Consider the following 21,195-nt stretch of genomic DNA (forward strand, 5'->3'; position numbering starts at 1 on the left):
TCGAGTGTTAGAAAGTCAGTTGTTAGCCTGGTTTCCTGCTATGACTCCATCAGCCCCTGCACTGACACAGATGTGAGTTTGTGTTGACACTCTGTGAACTTTCTTCCCCAGTACCACTACAGCATCTGACCCAAGTCCCATTTGTCCCATCTGCCGTGTTGGTTTCCCATCTGATTGTCAACTGACTTCCTTTTTAGGTAGAATCTATTTCTGTTCCCCTTGACTATGGGGACTTATTCTAGTGACTCACTTGAACAGAATGTGTGTGAGTGGCGATGTGTGACTTCTGAGACTAGGTCATAAATGGTGCTGCAGCTTCCCTGTTGCTTTATGTGGGATCCCATGATCCAGGAGGAGGCTGCCACCCTGTACCAATTCTTAGGAATGACAAGTGAGAAGTCTATTTGGCAAGGGACTAAGTACTCACGACAGCACCATGCCAGCAATCCAAGACTTAGGCTGAAATCAATAAATCAACCAATCAGTCAGCTAATCAATCAATCTCTCTATGTATGTATGTATGTATGTATGTATGTATGTATGTATGTATATGTATGTGTATGTGTATGTATGGTGTGCATACATGTGAAGGTGCAAGTATATGTGCATGCAGGGGAGCCACATGTATGGATGCCAGAGAATGATTTTAGGTATATCCCTTGGTATTATTCCATTGCATTTTGAGGTAGAGTCTACCAGTGAGCTTACAGCTCTTCGAAAGGCTAGACTGACTGCCCCAGGGGCTTTAGGAATCTGCTTGTCTCTTCCCCTCCCCTCCTGGCTCTGGGATCCTAGCTGCCACGGGAGAGCAGTGTGGATCCAAACTCAGGCTGTGTGGCAGGCTCTGCACTGACTCAGCCAACTCTCTAGCTCCCTGGCTGACATTTTGACCATTTCATTAGACAACCACTGCCAGGACGGTGAAGCTGAGCTATTCCAAAGTTTAGGCCCACCGGGAGGAAAAGCCTGAGATAATGAATATTTATTGTTGTTTTAGGCTTCTAAAGTTTGAACTAATTTGTTATGTAGTAGTAAATAACTAATACATCTTTGAACTTTCCCCACCACAGCTGGAGGTCTGTCTCCCTTAATTAATAACTGTAATCTCTTTAGGAATAATGGAGATTTTTTTCTTTTGTTTTTTGATCATAAAGTTCTCCTCCAGACTCACCATAAAATCAAGAGCAACACAAAAAGGAGATTATGCCTATCACACATTATCATGAGGTCCCCACAGATGGGCAGTTAGCATTTTGTGACTATGATGGTCTAGCTCCAACGAGCTGTGTGCACTGATCATAATGATATACATTTCTAGGATGTTCTTGACATGTTTGTACTCTTCATTCCACAATGCTTTAAGTTATATAATTCATTATATTAAAAAGAACTGAAGGGGGCATGAGAGATGGCTCAGTGGTTAAGAGCACTGACTGTTCTTCCAGAGGTCCTGAGTTCAATTCCCAGTCAACCACATGGTGGCTCACAACCATCTGTAATGGGGATCCCATGCCCTCTTCTGGTGTGTCTGAAGACAGCGACAGTGTACTCACATGAATGGAATAAATAAATCTTAAAAAAGAAAAAAAGAAAGAGCTGAAACATACTGCCCAGGATTCACAAAGCACAAGCCTTGGTCATGAGCATCCATAAGTTTAAGCAGCCCACAGAAATGGAAGGGGCATTGGTGTCTTGCTAGTCTTGTATTTGTACTTTAAGGAATAGTGGGATTAATCTGTTACACGATACCATGTCTGAATATGTATAGAATCATTTTGTTTTTGTTCAAGACAAGGTTTTTCTATACAGCTCTGACTGGCCTGAAACTAGATCTTGTAGACAAGATGTCCTTGAACTTTCAATGATCTTGCATCTGACTCCTGGATGTTGGCTGGGGTCGTGGGCAGACCCCACCACATCTGGCTTATGCTTGTTGACTTTGAATCTCAAACCATATAGTATACCTACTCTTTGTACAATTTAGATCATGATAGGGTAAGTAAACTATAGATGATATAAACTGCAGGGATGTATAAATAATACCATTTTATAAAAGCGCCCTGAGCATCTTTCGCATTGATATTCTGATTCCTGTGGGGGCTGAGGGACATCTGTATTAAGATTTCTTATTTCTAGGCTGTTTACAGTCCCTCACAACAAAGCCCATCAGGAGATACTTAGCAGCAGTGCTCTGACACCAGCTCACAGCAGCTTGTCTACAGGGACTTTACGACATTATGCCATGGTCTCTCTCAAAAAGCTGACTGGACTCTCATAGAAAGTATTTTCAGGGAAGTAGTTCTGGGGAGAGTGTTGGCCTGCTGTATGAACATAAGGACCTGAGGTTGAGGTTTCTCAGCACCCACACACAAAGCTAGGTGTGGATGCATGTGTCTGTGATGCCAATCCTGGGGTGGTAGAGACAAAACAAACCAAGGGCCTTACTAGCCAGACAGTTTAGTCAATCAGGGAGCTCAAGGTTTAATGAGAGACCCTGTTTCAGGGGTGATTATGGTCGTGAGCAACAGAGGAAGACATCCTATATCAATCTCCGGCCTCCATATGTGTGTATGTATATGAGTGTGTATATAGACACTGGCCTCCATATGTGGCTGTATATGTGTGTGTGTATAGACACTCATCTGTATATGTGTATGTATATGTGTGAGTGTATAGACACTGGTCTCCATATGTATGTGTATATATGTGTGTGTGTGTATAGACATTTCTCTCTCTCTCTTTCTGTGTGTGTGTGTGTGTGTGTGCGTGTGTGTGTAGACACACAGAGACACACGAGGTTTCATAAAGAGGCTGGCTTAAATTTAAAAAAAAAGGACTCATGCTACATTTGATGATTCTACCATTGCCTCCTCCATCTAATCAAGAAATAATAATAATAATAAAAAAGATTTAAAAGTCAGATTGTTCATTAGCATAACAGATTCTGTTTATCTGTGCACTTCCACTCCGTCTAACAAATCGGAGAAAGCACATTTTCCCGCTGAAGATAGCATTTAGCAAATCTCTTTGGGGACAGAAATAAGTGCAAACCATTAAAAAAATATTAATTGTAGGAGACATGTGTTCCAAATCACTCTTCTACATTTTCCTCTGGCTAGACATGATGGGTGCCCCAGGCTACCTTCCCAGTGCAGGCTTGAACCATAATGCTTTTCAAGTCAAACATGTAAAATAAAAAACCAAGCACTTACGTAAGAAAACTTCTGTTTTCTGTTTAGAATGTATAAGTCAGCTCACCAGTTGGGGGAACCGGGGGTGAGCACTGACTCATGGGACCATCAGGTATTTTTCCATCTGGCCAGGAGTGTGGGCGGGGTGGGGGGAGTGTATGTGGGGGTGTGCTATAATGGTAAAGTGCTTGCATAGTGTGCATGAGGGAGGGAGGATTAACCTTGAAAGACAAATGCCATCAATCTGGTGATGGAGAGTTGAAGATACTACTCTTCCATTTCAAGAAAGCTACCACGGGGCCAGCTCATTGAAGATGGATTCTCCCAACTCGGGTCATTTTACAACTCTTGATAGGTCTTCTGCTCTGAATACACCTTGTACCTCATGTTGATAAAGCCCCCAGGACCTGTGAGCACGTGCTCTACATCTGAATGTACATCAGTTTAAGGAATAGCAAGAGAATATTTTGGTCCAAAGTGACAGACAGCCTTTCCTCTAGGTTCAATGAAAAACACACACACACATATATGAGGGAGGGAGGATTAACCTTGAAAGACAAATGTCATCAATCTGGTGATGGAGAGTTGAAGACACTACTCTTCCATTTCAAGAAAGCTACCACGGGGCCAGCTCATTGAAGATGGATTCTCTTCACATATGTGTGTGTGTGTGTGTGTGTGTGTGTGTGTGTGTGTATGTGTTTTACCATACTTGGGGAGCATACAACACTAACTTTTGCAAAGAACACTCTTCCTGATGTGGCCTTTGGGAAGCTGATTCTGACCCAACCCTTTACTCCTTGCTGCTATGGTGACCATTCATCCATCAAGAGCATCCTATCTGTGTCAGGAGAGCAGGCTGGTCCATCAAGCAGAGCCTTCCACCCCAGCTTGCATGTCTACCCCATCTGTGCTAATGAAAGTTTGCTTGACCACTGTAGGCTTAGATTAAGCAACTCTGGCCCCCTCAACACTGTGCAAGGGAAGCTGGACTCTTCATGTTTCCCCTGGGTGGTCCCCTGTGTGGGTTGGGGCTCTCAAACCCACGTGCTGAGCCATTATGTCCCTGGCCCATAAGCTCTGTGTTCAACTCAGTAGAAAGGTTGGCTCTGGTCACCCTACAGTAGATTTCAGGGGGCCACAATGATTTTCAAAATTTTGCTTGTGATGGTTAGTATGGAACAGGTTTTTACCTTTTTATCATCCTGTTTACCTCTTTGTAAACTGCACTTCTAGTCCAGAGCAAACCCGGTGTATTATTCTCGCCTCTGCTTCACTGAAATATGGTTTGTTCTCTCCAAAGCTCAAGCTGAAGTTCAATCCCCATTTTGAGTTACTAAGTGAGAAGGGCTGGGACCTCTATGAAGCAATTTGAGTTTTGCCCCCACGAGTGGTCTGACCCATTCATGCCCTATGGATTAGTGGGTTAATGGGTTATTTTAAGCGGGTCAGCTATAAAAGCCAGGCTGGCTAGATCTCTGGTGGCTCACATACCTCTCCATGCGATGCGTAGTGCCACTTTGGGACGTGGCCGGCCAGAAGGTCACCATTAAATGTGGTCCCTTGACCTTGCTCCATAACCACGAGCGAAAACAGATCTGTTTTCTTTATAACTTACTGCTTGGTAGTAATGTGCTATTAGCAACAGAAAGCGGATTAAGTCACCCTCCTTCCATCCTCTCTGCTCCCTCTGAGAGTGTGGGGAAAGCACATGTGGGCTCTGTTTCTCATCTAGGCAAGCCGCACTGCACTCCAGACCTGGTCCTCTCCCCGGCGTGGAACACACAGCCCATCACCAGGGACTGACGTCACCCTTGCCCAGCTCAGCCCTGGGCTTAGTTCTTTTTTTACCATTCAAACAAGCGTGCATATCCCAGCCCCTCATTCAGAGAAGGCTTCACCTGGTAGCCCAGGCTGTCTTTGAACTCAAGATCTGACAGCTTCAACCTCCCATGTGCTGGAACTAGGGGTGTGTCATATACCTCACACTCAGTGCTATAAACTCCTTTTCAGCAGCTTACTTATTTTGGAATATTTCAACTTAAAAAAAAAAAAGCCAACCAACCAAACGACCAATTAACCAAACAAACAGATTTCATGGTGGGGAGATATTTACACGAAACCCACTTACCAGCACCCAAATACCATCATGCTTCAACATTTTGAATTATATTTAATTTGATATCACATCTATTAAAACAACAGACCATTATCTAGCTCAAGTGCAGGCGTCTTCAGAGTCGTGTCACGTTTTGTGTGACAGACATTGAATCTGATTGGAACGCAATGGGAAACAATGTTCAGTGGGGAACATCGAGCTGACCGGATGCTTGACTAATCACGTTTCAAAGCCCGGTGCTTTGCCCGCAGACATCTTCCTTTAAAAATAAGCAATCCTGCTATTCATAGCCTTCTCTGTACACCGCGGCGTTGAAGGAATTTGAGAGTTTGCAAATTCAAAGTTGCAAGTTAAAGGCCCATGGATAAGACTTGAATCCATTTATCCACAGTGAGATGAACATGGCTTTGAGGAGTCCAACCTCATTAGGATCATCAGAACGGGGTCTGTGATCTGGTAGAGGCTGTTTAACTAACCTCCTGCCCGGCGCAGGAGACCGTGTGTTAACATGAGCTCTGTCTTCAAAAGATGGGGATGATAACCACAGAATCACAGAACCCCAAGTTTCTCAGTCAGGGTTATTTTTATTTTGCAAAAAGTTTAGGATACCTGCTTCTCCTCCCCTAACACGCTTTAAAGTAAACCCTGAACCCTGCAGGCATGATCAAAGCCCCCCCATCCACAGCAGAAAGCCTGGTCCTCCAAGCCTGCGGAGGTTTTCCAGACTAATGAACTAAAACACGGTCAGATGCCTAGTTGCCAAGTATTATGTTAAAGTGCGTATCTAATGAGATTTCTGCATGCTAACCATAAAACCTTAAAAAGAGCACAAGGCTTCCGTGAAGCAAATACATTAAAAAAAAAAAAAAAAAAAAAGCCCAACAGCAAACAAATGCCTCTAAGGGAGTGGAGAGGTCAGTATGGCAGCTGAAGAAGTTAACGGACATTTGATGAATGGAAAAACAAAAAAAGTCCAAACCATGCCCACATCTGATATAGTGGGTGGACATGACAGTAATGAGGGGACGATAAAGGAGCCCTCGGATTCCCACAGCTGACTTAACTGTTGCTCGTCCCACACACCTGTGTGTATCTGTAATGGATCGTCCAAATGGGCTTGTTCCCACACAGATGGAATTCCATTTCCAGACGTCCTACCGGACTACTTAGGAATGGCACATGAAAATCTTCGGCCAAAGGTCTTGCTTTAGTTAGCCTTGGCATCTATGCCATCAACTACACAGAAGAAGTTTGCCAGAGTTCTGGAGGCTCAGAGGTACAAGGTCACTGTGCAGGAAATGGCTGACTTACTGGCAAGAGCTTTACCTCTGATGCAGATGGCCATCCTCCTGCTGTAGCCTCATATGGCATGACATGGATATTAATCCCATCCCTGAAGGCTCTGCTCTTATAATTAATCACCTCCCCAAATCTTCACCTGCAAACACCACAAAAAAACCAAGACTTGGCATACAAAATTTGGAGGAACAAAACTCCTCAGTATATACCACAGATCTCTTTGTTTATATAGTGAAGGTTTCTGTGGCATTTGAATGAGAACATCCCCTCCCCCACCCCGTAGACTCATACATTTGAATGCTTGGTCCCTAGTTGGTAGAATGGCTTGGGAAGAATTAGTAGGCGTGGTCTCGTTAGAGGCAGGCTTTCAGGTTTCAAACCCACATGCCATTCCTAGTTGGCTCTCTCTGCTCTGTGCTTGTAGAGCCAGACATGAGCTCTCAGCTACTGTTCCAGCGCCATGCCTGTCTGCTGCCATGATTCCCACAACCATGCTGCTCATGGACGCTAATCCCCTGGAGCAGTGAGCCTCAAATTCATTAGTTTCTTATGCCTTGCCCTGGTTTTGATGCGTTGTAACAGCAGTAGATACACAGAGACTTGAACTACTCTGAAAGAGCTTTGCAAGTTCTTTCCTTGGCCCATACCCGTCACTCCATCTTTATTCCCTGATATCAGTGAGGCTGAACAAAGACTCCTGCCATCTTGGTCCATGTCAACATGGCTAGCCTCTATCTGTTCTACACTGATATGTCTGGTCTTATAGCTCCTGTCCTGTGCAAGACTAGGCAGAGTGAGGTTGCACATGCCTGTGATCCCAGGACTGAAGTAGAAGAACTGGGAGATCAAGGTTGTCAGCAGAGGTTACAGTGGTTGTCCGCAGCAGAGGTTACAAATGAACAAAGAATGAGGCGAAGACCGGAAACGGCAGGCTAGAGGATGACAAGTACAACGGAAGCAGCACAGGTGTTTAGCTTCAGGCAAGGCACCTGGGGGAGACGTGTGCGAAGTACCTTATATACCTGAAATGATGCTGTTTCAATATGAACATGACACACCCCTTGAGGGCTTGTGTCTTCTAGCAGCTGGTGCTGCTGTTTGGGAAGGCTGTGGGACCTTTAGGGGATGAAACCTCTCTGGAAGGGGGGTTGACATGGGTAGGCCTTGGGTTTTTATAGCCCCACCCTGATCCTTACCTGCTTCATCTTTCCTGTTGGCTGCAGAGGGACAAGCCAGCTCATGTGTCTGCCTCCATGTGACCCCACCTTGATAGCCTCTATCCCCCCTCAAAGCTGCAGGCTGAGATAAATCCCCTGATCCCTTCAATCCCTTCCTGTCATGTAACTGGTCACAGCAAGAAGACAAGTAACCAGGGCAGAGATGCAGATCCTCTCTTAGGGATGAAGTCTTAATTTTTACTTTTCTCAGATGAAAACAACTTCAAAAACTTTATTCATAATCTCATGAAAAATCCAATCAAAGATGGGTTGATACCAAAAAGGAGTTATTACTTGATATTTTAAGGTCATTTTCACTAGTATCTGAAATGATTTTTTAAAAAGATTTATTTATTTTATTTGTATGACTACACTGTACTAGCTATCTTCAGACACACTAGAAGAGGGCATCAGATCCCATTACAGATGGTTGTGAGCCACCATATGGTTGCTGGCAATTGAACTCAGGACCTCTGGAAGAGCAGCTGGTGCTCTTAACCTCTGAACCATCTCTCCAGCCCCATGAAATGATTTATTTAAGATCAACAGAACTCAAATAATCTTCTAACCATGCCACTCTAGATTAATTTTTATTTTTTATTTTTGTTTGTTTTTTTGTGAGACAGGGTTTCTCTGTGTAGCCCTGGCTGTGCTAGAACTCACTCTGTAGACCAGGTTGGCCTTGAACTCAGGGATCCACCTGTCTGTGCTTCCTGAGTGCTGGGATTAAAGACATGAACCACCACTTCCCAGAGTCATTTTAGATTTAAACAGAGGAAACAAGGCAGAATAAGACACACAGTCGTAATGTAATATGCCTTATGAGGCCACGGAACACATTTAAGCAGCCCTTTCTTGGTGGAGGGACTTCATGGTAAGTACACAGGTAACACACCTGACACTGACTCTGGAACCAGCCTGAGGGTGAATTCTATACAGAAGCTTCATGCCTTGGTAACGGAAGATGAGATGCTAAGGGGAACAAATGCCTTGTTCCAAGGCAAGCCAGCACCGGTCTGTAATCCCAGCTCTTAGATAAAGGCAGGAGGGTCAGCAGCTCAGATTATCCTTGGCTACATAAAAGAGTTCAAAGCCAGCCTGGGATTTATGGGATTCTGTCTTAACAGTAAGAACAACAAGGGCAACAATAATTAAAATTAGGTAACAGGCTCTTGGAACCCAGGCTTCTAACCACTATGTTGTAACACTTCCTAAATAGTCAAAAGCTCTGCCTCTGCACTAACCAACATGCAAACAGACTTTGAGGTCCACAGAAACCATGACAAAAGATCCATTTCCTGCCCCCAGTCTTCAAGACAGTTCTAAATTCTAGGAACTTCATTCTGAATTATTGATATCTCTTCCTCACCTTTTACAAGGCACCTTTGATGAGCCAGTGATATAAATACGTGTTTTGCACTCAAGGATTTTTTTTTATTAAGCCAACAATACCACATTCCTTTGAGCTTTGCTTTGAACATTGACCTTGTCCAGGGAGGGCTGGCTAACCCACATCCTGCAGGGCCCCTGACACAGTCAAGCATTTCAGAAATGCACTTGGATGGTAGCTGGGAGTTTCCCCTAGCAATGGAAAGTTCCAGTCACACTGTGCAGAGGACCAGTTATGCCATCTACCTCCCTCCCCCTATTGACCTGGGAAACCTACCCACAAGTAGAGCTGGCTCCTGCCCATGGAGTCACAGATGCTTGTGGACCAACGGAAAGCTTTCTACCGAAGACGCTCATGTTTGCGAGTGCATCCTAAATGTGGGTTTCCATTGCTGCCTTCCACTTGGGAGAAGAAACTGACCTTGAGGTCTTTTAAACTGAGGTGCACACCTTCCATCTACAAAACCCAACACCCAGCTACTCAGCTCTTCTTTGATGCTTGTTCAATACCATCACCTCTCTAAGCTGGTTTGTGCGATGGATTGAAAAAAAAGGAAAAACAAACTGCAGGTGATTCATTGTGGCCTGTGTTGTTAAAACTTCCCATGCTCATCATTAGCAAAAACCCTTTCTCCCCCGTCTTTCAACGGAGCTTGATGAGATGCAAACAGAACCATTTTCGGTTTTCCAACTGAACGGGCATGGAAAAAAAACAGGACAATAAAAAGAGCGGTGCTTTGCTTATCTCGGTGTTACACATTAACACAGTCCTCCGTAGCAGAGGTTCTTCAGGGTAGGCACACTTCAGAAAGTCAAATAATTGACAGAGTAAGCACCATGGCACTGGGAGGCTGGAGCCAGCACTGGGACAGACTGCAGATCAATTTTGTACTGAATCCCCAGTCTTCCGAAGCGCAACAGAAAATACATACAAAGAGAAGAGATTTGCCCTCTTTCTCCACTAAGGAAATATTAATATAAAAACCAAAACAGAGTTAACGGGAAGACAGCCAGAAGGCGAAGTTCTATGTGATCTTTCCAGGTGGCTTCTGCTCAGTGGGGACTCTGGTACTGACATGCTTTTTCTGTGACCACGATTTTCCTCACTAATAGTAAGTGAACAATAAAACTTACCACTGCTGTGAATAATACCGTCCCCAGCACCATGTAATAAATTTACGATATGGCAGGCGTTAGTTCATGCTCTTGCACACACACCTCTGTGGATGCCCACGAGAACCTAATAGGTGTATTTACAGGCAAGGGCTCTGGTTAAGCAACAGCCACAGACTCACAGAACTTCAGCACCAGGGCCAGGATTCCAGAATAGCTTTGCCTCTAGAACCTGCATCTTATCAAGATGCCCATTGCTTTCTGAGCAATGGCTCTTTGACATAGCTTTCTCATCCCCTCACAGCTGACCAAGGGCTTGGTGGGCATCTGAACTAATTCCTAGCTACGAGAACGAAAGAACCATCAACTCGATTTCTTCCCCTGTACAACGGGAAGAAACACTGACCTTCCAGGGTTGTAGTCCTGATGACCAAGTTTTCAAAATATTCTGTATGCCAACAGCAAAAGTGAGGGGTGCTGCTGCAGTTAGATATTGAGGGTCCCCTCAAAGCCCATATGTTAAATATGTATGTGGTCCCAGGTCAGGTTTCTTTTGGAGACCGTGGAACCCTTTAAGGTGGAGCTTAGCTGGAATTCTTTGGGTCACTGGGAGTGTTGAGTTAAGGGTATGATGAGACACAAGACAATTTGTTTTCACCTTTTTTTTTTCTAGAAAAAATATTTATTTTTTTTTAATATGTGTGTGTGCTTGTGTGAGTTTACACACACCGTGTGTATGCAGAAACCCTTGCAGCAGAGAAGAACATCAGATTCCCCCTCCGAAACTTGAGTCACAGATGGTTACAGCTGTCCAAAACTCTGTGAGAACAGAAAGCCCCTCTTAACCACTGAGCCATCTGTCCCTTTAGCTCCTGGTTTATATCCCTAACCCCCAATTCCTAGTCATGAGGTAAACAGTTTTTCTCTACCTCATATCCCCAGCCACGATGCCTCACCATAGGCTCCCAAGCATCAGAGTCAACAAATCGTGGATGGAAACCTCACAAACTACGAAGGAAAGTGGTCTTTCCTGCCAGTGATCACATTAGCACAGGTGTTGCTATGGTGACAGGAGATTGAGTAACACAGTGCATGAAATGGGGATGTGGATATGAGGATGGAGATAAGATGAAATCTTTACCCCACATCCTCCATGTCCATCCTTCTACCTGGCCTAGCCCTGTGCACTCTGGGATATGGGTGACAGCTGAAACCACTGAAGCCACCATACTAAAGTTTATAGCAAAAACTTATCTCCCAGCCCCACCCCTGTCCAGCCGTTTAGAGGGAGCTTCCTCTGTGAAATGTTCACATTCTATTTATAACTGACCAGGGGAAGCTCTGGTCTCACCCACACCATTTCCCTACAACATACACTGGACTGGGAAGTTCGAGAAGATGGTAAGAAAAGTGCTGAAACACTTTTTTTGAAAGACAGGAGTGGATAGGACCTGCCGATAATATGCTTTTCCTTACAGAATTATCTGCTGCATCCCTTCCCTGTCCAGGGGATGGCAGTGTCAACCCCATATTCTTCAGCCCCTCGTCATGCCCTTGTTTGGTGCTTCTGGAATCTACCGGTCTATGAAGAATGCCAAGAGATGCCATATAGTCTACTTGGGTGTTTTCTCTTCCAGGAGTCAACACCCGCTTCCTCTACGGGGCTTCCCCCTTTTGTCAGTACAGGAAGTAAGAATCCCAATGGGTATTTAAAGTGGGCCTTGGTGGATACTTTCTAGAACATTGTTGGCTACAGGGTGGAAGCTGCCTTCAATGCTGTCAAGGTTAAACTTGCCTGGTCGTCATTTTGGAATTACCCATATGTCACACGTGTATTCCTCTTCTCTCCTGGCTTAGACCCAGCTATGTCCTAAAGCCTGGGGGGTGGAGGTGAGGTGCGGTGGGGGTGAGGGTGAGGGTGCAGGGATGGGCAGTTGAACTTGACTGCTGCTGACATGCTGAGAAATTATGTGGGAGGGAACTAGCATTTAGATCTCTCCTGTTCCACTCCTCCCACTTACACCATGGAACACATATTTCCCCCCCCCCCCCCACAAAGGAAAACATTCCTGACCTCGTTTTAAACATTTATCAGAAGCTGTCTAGACTTGCAGTAAAGTCACATTTCTTATTAGTCACATCCTACTCCGTGTGTGGTGTGACCCTCCGATCGGGACAGTAATGCCTAGACCCTGAGCACAAAAACATTTGGTGATGGAAGCGGTAACCACTGCCCAGGGACTCTCACCGAGCCTAAATGCAAGCAGAGGCTGCAATATGATCTTAGGATTCCTGGTAGAGCCAAGGGTTTTGGTTACCTTTCTCACTATTGCCACAAATGCTTCCCAGAGGCAACGTAAAAGGGAGGAAGGTGGGCAAGCCGGAGAGACTCCTCTATGGTCGTGAGAGTTTGGAACACGGCTTGCTGCCCTGCAATGTCAGCAGGTTAGAAAGGGAGAGTGTGTGGGTTGCGAAGGTGGCAGGTTATAACCTTCAAAGTCTTTTCCCAGTTTTTTCCTTCTAGCTATGCCCCCTATCCTAAAGATTCCACAGCCATCCAAACCAGTACCGACCAGTAGGTGCTTAAACAGCCCAAGTGGACATTTCACACATGAGCCATAACAGCTCTTGGATCTATGGGACCCTGATGTTTGCATACTTATTTATGTATTAGTTTATTTATTTATTTATTTATTGTGTGCTTAAATATGCATGCATGTATGCACAGGCACATGTGTGTCACCGCATGCGTGTGGAAATAGAAGACAACTTCCAGGAGTTGGTTCTCTTCTTCCTTCATGTTTAACTCAGGCTTAAACTCAGGCTGCAAGGCTTGGTAGCAAGCCTTTACCAGCTGAGCTATCTCACTCGCTCTAGAAGACTGATTTTTAAAAACAAAATGCTAGTATCCTCTATTCGTAAAGGGAGAAAAGAACTAGTGATTCTAGGTTTTCAACACAAATAAAGGAACTTGCAGAGTTTTTAATGGTGGCTCACAACTGTTTCTACTTTGGGCTTATAATCAAACCATTTTGCCTCCCTGGTCCTTTGACATTGATAGATTCGATCACACTAGGTATTTTATGTAAGTAATTAGCACCCGACAGATTTTTGGATGCACAGGTAAAAGGCAATGCATACTAGGCCAACTGGGCCAGTGGCACTGGTGTGTGTCGGACAGAGGTAGAGCAAAGTGAGAGGAGAGGATATGTGCATAGGCAAGCTGAGTGGGACTTGGCTCCAGTTCCCACCACATCCTGTTGGCCTTGTGCTGTTGTGGATTGAACCGAGGGGGCCCTCTGTTTTTAACCGATTAAAGGGAAGGACGAAGCCATGTTGGAAGAAGTACTTTTGGGACCTTGGATCCTCTCTGATTCTTTGTTTCTCCATGTGAAACGGAAGGAAAAAGAAGCACTCAGTGACTTGAGGACTCAGTTCCAGTAAGAAAGCCCTTCTGAGAGTCAGCCTTCCTTCCTGAGAGTCCCACCCCCCACCCCACCCCGCCCCCGAGTTCCTAAGGATGCCTTATAATTTTTCTTTTCACATCACCACTGGTCCTGGGCTGTGATCTGGGATGGTCTCATAGACCCAGGAGAGATGCCCTGTGTGGGCTCCCTTAGACTGATCTTTGAGTCTAACTCCAATTTGAATTTTGCTTTTTGCTAATTAAAAGAAGGCTGTCAAAATGGCTCAGCAAGTTGAGGGGCTTGCGGCACAAACCCGGCAGCCTGAATTTGATCCCTGGAACTCACATAAATATGGGAGAGAATTGACTCCATAAAGTTGTCCTCTGCCTTCCACACATGCATGCATCGGCATATACACCCCCTCCCCCAACTTACAACTAAACATCTTTCTTTAAATTAAAAAAAAATTTTAAAAAAATCTTTAAAAGGGAGAGAAAATTCCCTTAGATGTATAGCAGTGTTTACATTCCAAAACCAATGATACAGTATCCTTCTCAAATCATTTCATTGGTATTAAAAGATGTAACAATACATGCTTAGGATGCCAATTCAAACAATAGGCAAGCACGAGAAAAGACAGTAAAGGGTCCTCTTTAATCCTATGATAACCCACCCCCAGTAACCTATATTCATTGTATATAGTTTTCCATTTCCATTTTTAAAATGAAAAAAAAAGTCAGTCATATTACCCCGCAGGTCTACCCTTTTCCCTAAACAATGTATCAAAGCTCGATCTTTGCTAGTAAAGTAGGAACTTCACTGTATTCTGTAGCTGTACAACGTTCCACTGCATGGATATACTTAAGAGAAGCCTGGAAGGTTTTTCTTCTGCATATGAACTATGAGTGAGTCCATACCTGTTCTTATATGTTTATCCTGCTGTTCTTGTGTCTGCGTGATGGGTCCCCAGTACTGAGACTGCTGGCTCAGAGGACATGTGGACTTTTAAATTAAACAGGTATTCCTAGATTACTTGGGCAATTCACAGCCCTAGCAATATCGAGAGAATGCTCACTTTCTCACACATTTCCCGGTAGTGAGAGTTGAGAGTTTTGCAAAAGTGGGGCAACCTGAAGGGGCAATGCTACTGATGATTGTTCTTTTAATTGCGTGTGGGGACTCTGTGTGAGGTCTAGTGGATCTTCGTGTGTTTGCCTGGCCAGCTGTGGCTGCTCTTCCTTTCCTCACTGTTTATAGTTTTTGTTAATTTTCTTAGATTTAAGTTTTACAGATGTACACACACAATATATATACACACACATATTCCCCAGCTCTGATATATATATATGTATATATATATATATATATGCACATATATCCATACATACATATGCATATATATGCGTGTGTGTATGTCTGATATATATATAGTCTGATATATAGATATAGTATGTGTGTGTTATGAACCTACAGAGACAAGAAGAGTGTGTTAGGCATCCTCCTCTATAGTTCTGTCTTAGTTAGGGTTTTACTTCTGTGAACAGACACCATGACCAGACAACCATGACCAAGGCAACTCAACATTTAATTGGGGCTGACTTACAGGTTCAGAGGTTCAGTCCATTATCATCAAGGCAGGAACACGGCAGCATCTAGGCTGAACTCCTGGCATCTGTCTGTCTCTCCCTCCTTCCCCCAGTGCCAGTGTCACAGGAATATGTGGCTACACCTGGCTTTTTCACACTGTTGCTAGGGGCTCATACTCAGGTCTTTATGCTTGCACAGCAACTGCTCCTACCCACTGCCCCTCCCGCTGCTCTCAAGGTTCTTCTATTGCTTGCTCTTGCCTTTCTTTGGACTTTGCTTCTATTTCAGAAATATGTCACTTATTTCTAATTATTAGCCATTCACTCCAATACTGAGTTCTAATTCTTACTTTCAACAGTCTTTATTATTATTATTATTATAAGACAAAAAACTATAGATTTTATGTTTGTAGACACATTTTTTAGATATGCTTTTAGAGATGGTGTTGGTTGGCCCTTTCACATGCCACTCTCCCCCCTCCCCCCCAGTGCTGAGGATTAAAACCAGGGTCACCCACACACTAGGCACGTGCCCCACAACTGAGCTGCACCGTGTCTTAGAGTTTTACTGCTGTGAACAGACAGCATGATCAAGGCAGGTCTTATAAACAACATTTAATTGGGGTGTTTTACAGGTTCAGGGGTTCAGTTCAGTATTATCAGGGGGGTGGGGTGGGGAGCAGGGCAGCATCTAGGCAGGCATGTTGCAGGAGGAGCTGAGAGTTTCTACATCTGAAGGCCTCTAGTGGAAGACTTGACTTCCAGGCAGCTAGGGTCAAGGTCTTATGCCCATGCCCACAGTGAGACACCTACTCCAACAAGGCCACACCTCCAAATAGTGCCACTCCCTGGGCCAAGCATATTCAAACCATGACCACCCCCTACCCCCCTTATTCTTTCTGGTATGAGACCTGATTTTGATCTTACTCAGTGTTTATTTTTATGTCAGATCCACACCAGAGTGCCATTTTGAATGTTTTCAGTGATAAAAATGTGATGACTTTCTGTCTGTGGCTTCCTGGTTTTGTTTCCCTCGACAGCCTTTATCTGCCTTCATTGTCTCTGTGTCGCCTGCCCAGTTTTGAACTCTTCATGGCAGCTCTTTGTAGGTGAAAGGCCCCTGCAACTGCAGCTCCTTTAGCACTTTCCTTGGGTCCCCGGTACCTACTCAAGGGTGGGTTTCACGGTGAGCATCTGTTGAGAGTTTCTGTAGTCAGAGCTGTCATTATGGCCTTCCTTTGCTCTGGTTCCTTCCTCATGGCGGCTGACTTCCCAAAGCCTTGTGGCACAGGTTCCAACTCACTTGCACTGTGGCATTTTTCAGGGACAGATCGTCACCTAATGTTTTGGTATCTAGTGGTTCTGTGCCTTAAATTTTTTTTTAAGCTTTGGTAAAACACATACAACACGAAATGTCAGCAATATCAGCATCTTAACTCTTCTTTCTTTCCCACCACTGAGGAGAGGATATGCTAGGAAAACGCTCTACACGTGAGCCATCCACCCAACTCCACCTCACCTATTTATGTGCACAGGTCAGCAGAGTTGGTACCCACTTACGATGGCTCAGACTGTGTGCCTAAAAGGTTGCCGTGGTACAAGAGTGGTAACATACAGCAGAGGCTGTACATGAAGATTTGGAGGGTTTGTTTTTCCCCAGGCTGGCACTGTGAGGGTGTGACATTCTCAGAGGTTGGGTGCCATCAAAGAGCCGCAGTGATCAGCCAGCCCCTCCATCACAAGGGGATGCAGCGGCCAATTCGAGCGCACTGTGCTCTGATGCCATGATGGAACAGGTTGTGAGTGACTACAGTTACAGTTCGTGGATGGCTTTTAGCACCACATGACTCCTCATGAGCTAACGTGCATCTATCTATCCACTCACGTTGTTGTGAGAGCAATCTTCAGAATTCGTTTCATCTTGTAAAACTGGAACTCTGTATCCATTAAACACCTTCCTATCCACCTCTGTCTTTTGGTTCTGGCGGCTCCATCTATTTTGCCCAGGGAACAGAGTTCAGGGAGATGGAGAAACTCTGCTGTTGCCATTTCTCCATCAACACAGATCCCCTGCAAACTGGAGTCTGTTCTAGAGCCCTCAGCTACAGTATGGCATGGAACTCAGTAAGCTTTCCTGTTCTTAACTGAGGACTGAGTCGTTCCTAATTGCTATAGTGTTTGGCAGGGTGACAAGGTGCTCTCTTGTACTTATTAAAGTGATTGATGGATAACATAAGAGTTGCCATCCTTATAGCTTTCCAGGTCAATATGCAACACGAGCGTCTAGAGGGCAGATGCAGCTAACTCTTCATTACCTGGCTAATGACTGGCAGGAAGAAGGATCAGATGTCTTCAAATGAATGCCAAGTGTAAGTACTTTATATTTCATGCCATAGGAACTAGTAGCAGGTTTCTTTACTAATTGGTTGGTCCATGATAACTTGATAATATAGTAGTCCCTGGACACTGCTTGTGAGTATTTGAAGAGAAAGGGGTGGCCCAGATGCACATGGAGTGGCTTAATTAGAAGCACACATTTGACATAGGTGCACCCAAGGTAGCTAAGCGAATTGGGTATGCAATCAGAGTTGTGGCTATCGTCACTGGCAGAATCCAAAGGAACAAAAATCTTGCATTCATCCGTGGCTTCACAGTCTTATGATTTCAAATTTGTCACTTCATTAATTTCTCTAATGGTGGCCATGGCCATCGGAAGCAGGAGGTCATGGTATTCCTTTGTAATGCTACTTATATAATCTGAAGAGGGAGATTGGAAGAGGGCACGTGTAAATGACGAATGTACAAAAACAGAGAGGCATAAGCTGGCAGTTTTTATAAACCGAAACTCTACATCCAGAAAATGTTGCTAAGCATCATTTCAGTGCTTTGTTCACACACAAACTCATAAATCTAAAATAAACGTCACCTTTCCATGAGAAACTACTGTGTACCACTTTCTCTGCTGATGTCCAAAGGGCATCTGTGTGCTCCTCAGTACAAAGGCATGCTGGGTTTTATGGGTTCAGTGGATCACATTCTTATCCTGCGGATTTGACATGCGCGTGTGCAATGGTGAGATCTCCGCAGAGGACTCAATTGTATTCAAGCAGATTGAAAAGTAATTTGTCCGCAGGCTTCCACTCTTCAGTGGCGAGGTGTTATTTTTAGAGACACAGGGATTTATCTGATTACCTCTTCTGATTTCCTTTACTTTTTTTGTGCTCCACCTCGGGAAGTGAAATGACCCGTTGGTTATTTCATTTCATGAAGCAAACAGATCCAAGCCATCTTGGAGTTAGATCACTTGCAACTAGCCAAGCTGATCACAAGGATTTGGAGGATCATCTTATCAAGCTATATCAGTCAATGTCACTGGAATCATTTAAATAAATGTATCAAAGGACATCGGTTGATCCTCTGGATACTTTTCTTGACAAGCACACATGTGACCTTACAGAATAAGGCTATGCACTTTCTCCTGCTAGTAGTAATCTGTTACTGGAGACTGCAGGGGTGAGCAGGGAGTTTTCATGAAGGAAACTCACAGTAGGAACACAAGCTGGAACAAGTAGATTAAGAACTATAAACAGAACCAAGGATGGAGGCACACACCTGCAATCCCAGCACTCTAGAGGCTGAAGCAAAGGCTCATGAGTACCACCAACCTGGGCTCCGTATCAAGACTTTGCCAGAAAGAAAGATGGCAGGCAGGCAAGCTGTAAATGAACGAGGAAGCATCTAGCACATTCAGTAGGCTCCGACACTCGGGTGTGGCAGGTTTGGGATTGAGTGTGGTGCTTTATGCCTGCATTCAGAGCAACTCATCTGAATTCTTGGTTTAGCTGTATCTGTTTCCTGGCAACAGGAGCAGGGCTCGGGCATCCAGATACACTGCATCATGGTGGCCTACTTTATAATATACATACCGTACCCTATCACACACAGCCTTCTCCTGGGGATTAAACAGGTGATACCACATACTCACCCACAGGGAAATTCTCATAAATCCCACTGTGCTGTTATGTTATCTCTCGGTCAAAAAATGTGAAAAATTCTGCCGGAAGCCACAGGCAGCTTCCTCCGCGCTGTAAGTATCTTGTCAGCAGTGTTATTAGCAGGGATAATGGCCTCACAGATGACTGTGCTGGAGGCCAAAGATCCAGAGGAAAGGAAGGACAGCCCCCACCCCCCACCCCCCCCAGCCTCTGGAAGGACTCAAGGTCAGCTCCAAGGACAGGGGCTATCTTTGATTTTGGCAAAGCCCTCAGATTTCTGCTCTGTTAAGTTTGTGGGGAGTGGTTGAGCCTTTTTGGTTGTTTTGTTTTGTTTTGTTTTGTTTTCAGATACCATCTTCCTATGTTGACTCTTCATCTTCCTGCCACAGATTTATGAGTGCTGGGGCAAAGTTAGCGTCTTTTTTTTTTAAATAACAAAAAGATCTTTAGTAAAAATAAAAATTAAATTTGCCTATATTCCCAGGACACGCAGAAGCTGCGGAGCAGCTGAAGTTAATTAACAAGTATTTATAAACGTAGAATCCAAATCCATCCTGGTTTGTCCACAGGGAGAAACAGGAGACACTGAGTTGTTGGAGACTGACAGAGAGACAGCATCTTCACTGTCCCAGCAGGCCACTGCACCTATTTAAAACTTCCCTTTTATTTCCTTTGCCAAGGAACTAGACAGAGTGATATAAATCTACTGTGTATTTTTTTTCTTAGCATTTATCAAGGTTTTTAAACACACCTCAAAAGTTAAAAAAAATTATTCTTATGTGTATGGGTGTTTTGACTGAAGGTGTGTCTGTGCCCTACCTGCATGTCCGGTGCCTGGTAGAGGCTAGGGAAGGGTGTTAGAGCCCCTGGAAGTAGAGTTATAGACGTTTGTGAGCTGCTGTATGGGTGCTGAGAATCAAGCTTGGGTCCTCTGGAAGAGCAGCCAGTGTTCTTGAGTGCTGAGCCAGCTCTCCAGCCCCTAGAGAAATCCTGAAGATTCTTTTGCATTAACATTCTATTATTAGTTCAATTATAAACAAACAAGAATAAGATCCGTTCCTTTCCACCCCCATATGATATTTTGGGTGAAGGAATAATAAATTCATTTATATACTATGCACCAAGGCAGTTATATTACTTATAAGTACCTAGTATGCAATCAGGTTAAAATGTGTTTGTTCATTATATGTACAGGTTACAAGTATGACTGTACCCTCGTTCATTTCTCCATCTGAGGAAAATATGCTTTTGGTGATTACTAATAAAGTTACATGTATGCATGCATGTGTGTACTTCCCTCATGTCCGTGTGTTTTTTTACTGACTGGGCTTACACAGGGGCTACCCTACTTTGAGTCTTACCATCTATTCTGCCTTTCTGTACTCTCCAACCAATCAGAGCATTAGCTTTGTAGGATCCATACAGAGATGTCCATATCTTTCTTGTGCATAAATTCCTTTTGGCACACAACACAACATACACAAAAAGCAAGAACTGAATGGGAACCAAAGGGCTAATTTTCCACTATCTTGTAGGAAGGCAGGAAAAAGAAACGGGGGAACAATCTCCCATATAACCTTCCTGCTGCTCTATGAAATTAAGAGCGGAAGTCCTATTTGCAGGGAGTTAATGGTCAGAAGGTCAAGGGTCAGGACAAAAATCCAGCTTGCTATGGAACAATAAAGGCAAGGGCAGAATGTGTTTGTTGGATCAAGCCCCGAGCCCCAAATGCTTCCTTGAACATCTGTTCTTGCCCACCATTCTATTATGGTGGGATATGGAAAGGAGGCCCACCTCACAAAAGAGTTCTGCATTCAACGTCCTTGCAAGGTCCCTACGCCTGAAAAATCCACCTTCACGGTTCATGCATTTGCTCATT

General features: G+C 44.3%; 1 protein-coding gene and 1 long non-coding RNA gene across 4 annotated transcripts in view; one reads left to right on the forward strand and one right to left on the reverse strand.

Moving 5' to 3' along the window:
• Positions 1–21,195, reverse strand: part of Igfbp7 (insulin-like growth factor binding protein 7) — a 58,806-nt gene that overhangs the window by 25,719 nt on the left and 11,892 nt on the right. The window lies entirely within an intron of this gene.
• Positions 11,614–18,798, forward strand: Gm34648. Of its 2 annotated transcripts, none has more exons than XR_003955941.1 (3): positions 11,614–11,729; positions 17,576–17,690; positions 18,592–18,798. It is a non-coding gene; the product is annotated as a predicted gene, 34648 (long non-coding RNA). The 2 variants fall into 2 exon arrangements; XR_389309.4 differs by having other exon boundaries at positions 11,621–11,729; positions 18,558–18,798.

The sequence above is a fragment of the Mus musculus genome, chromosome 5 (genome assembly GCF_000001635.26).
Source record: "Mus musculus strain C57BL/6J chromosome 5, GRCm38.p6 C57BL/6J".
Taxonomy (NCBI): domain Eukaryota; kingdom Metazoa; phylum Chordata; class Mammalia; order Rodentia; family Muridae; genus Mus; species Mus musculus.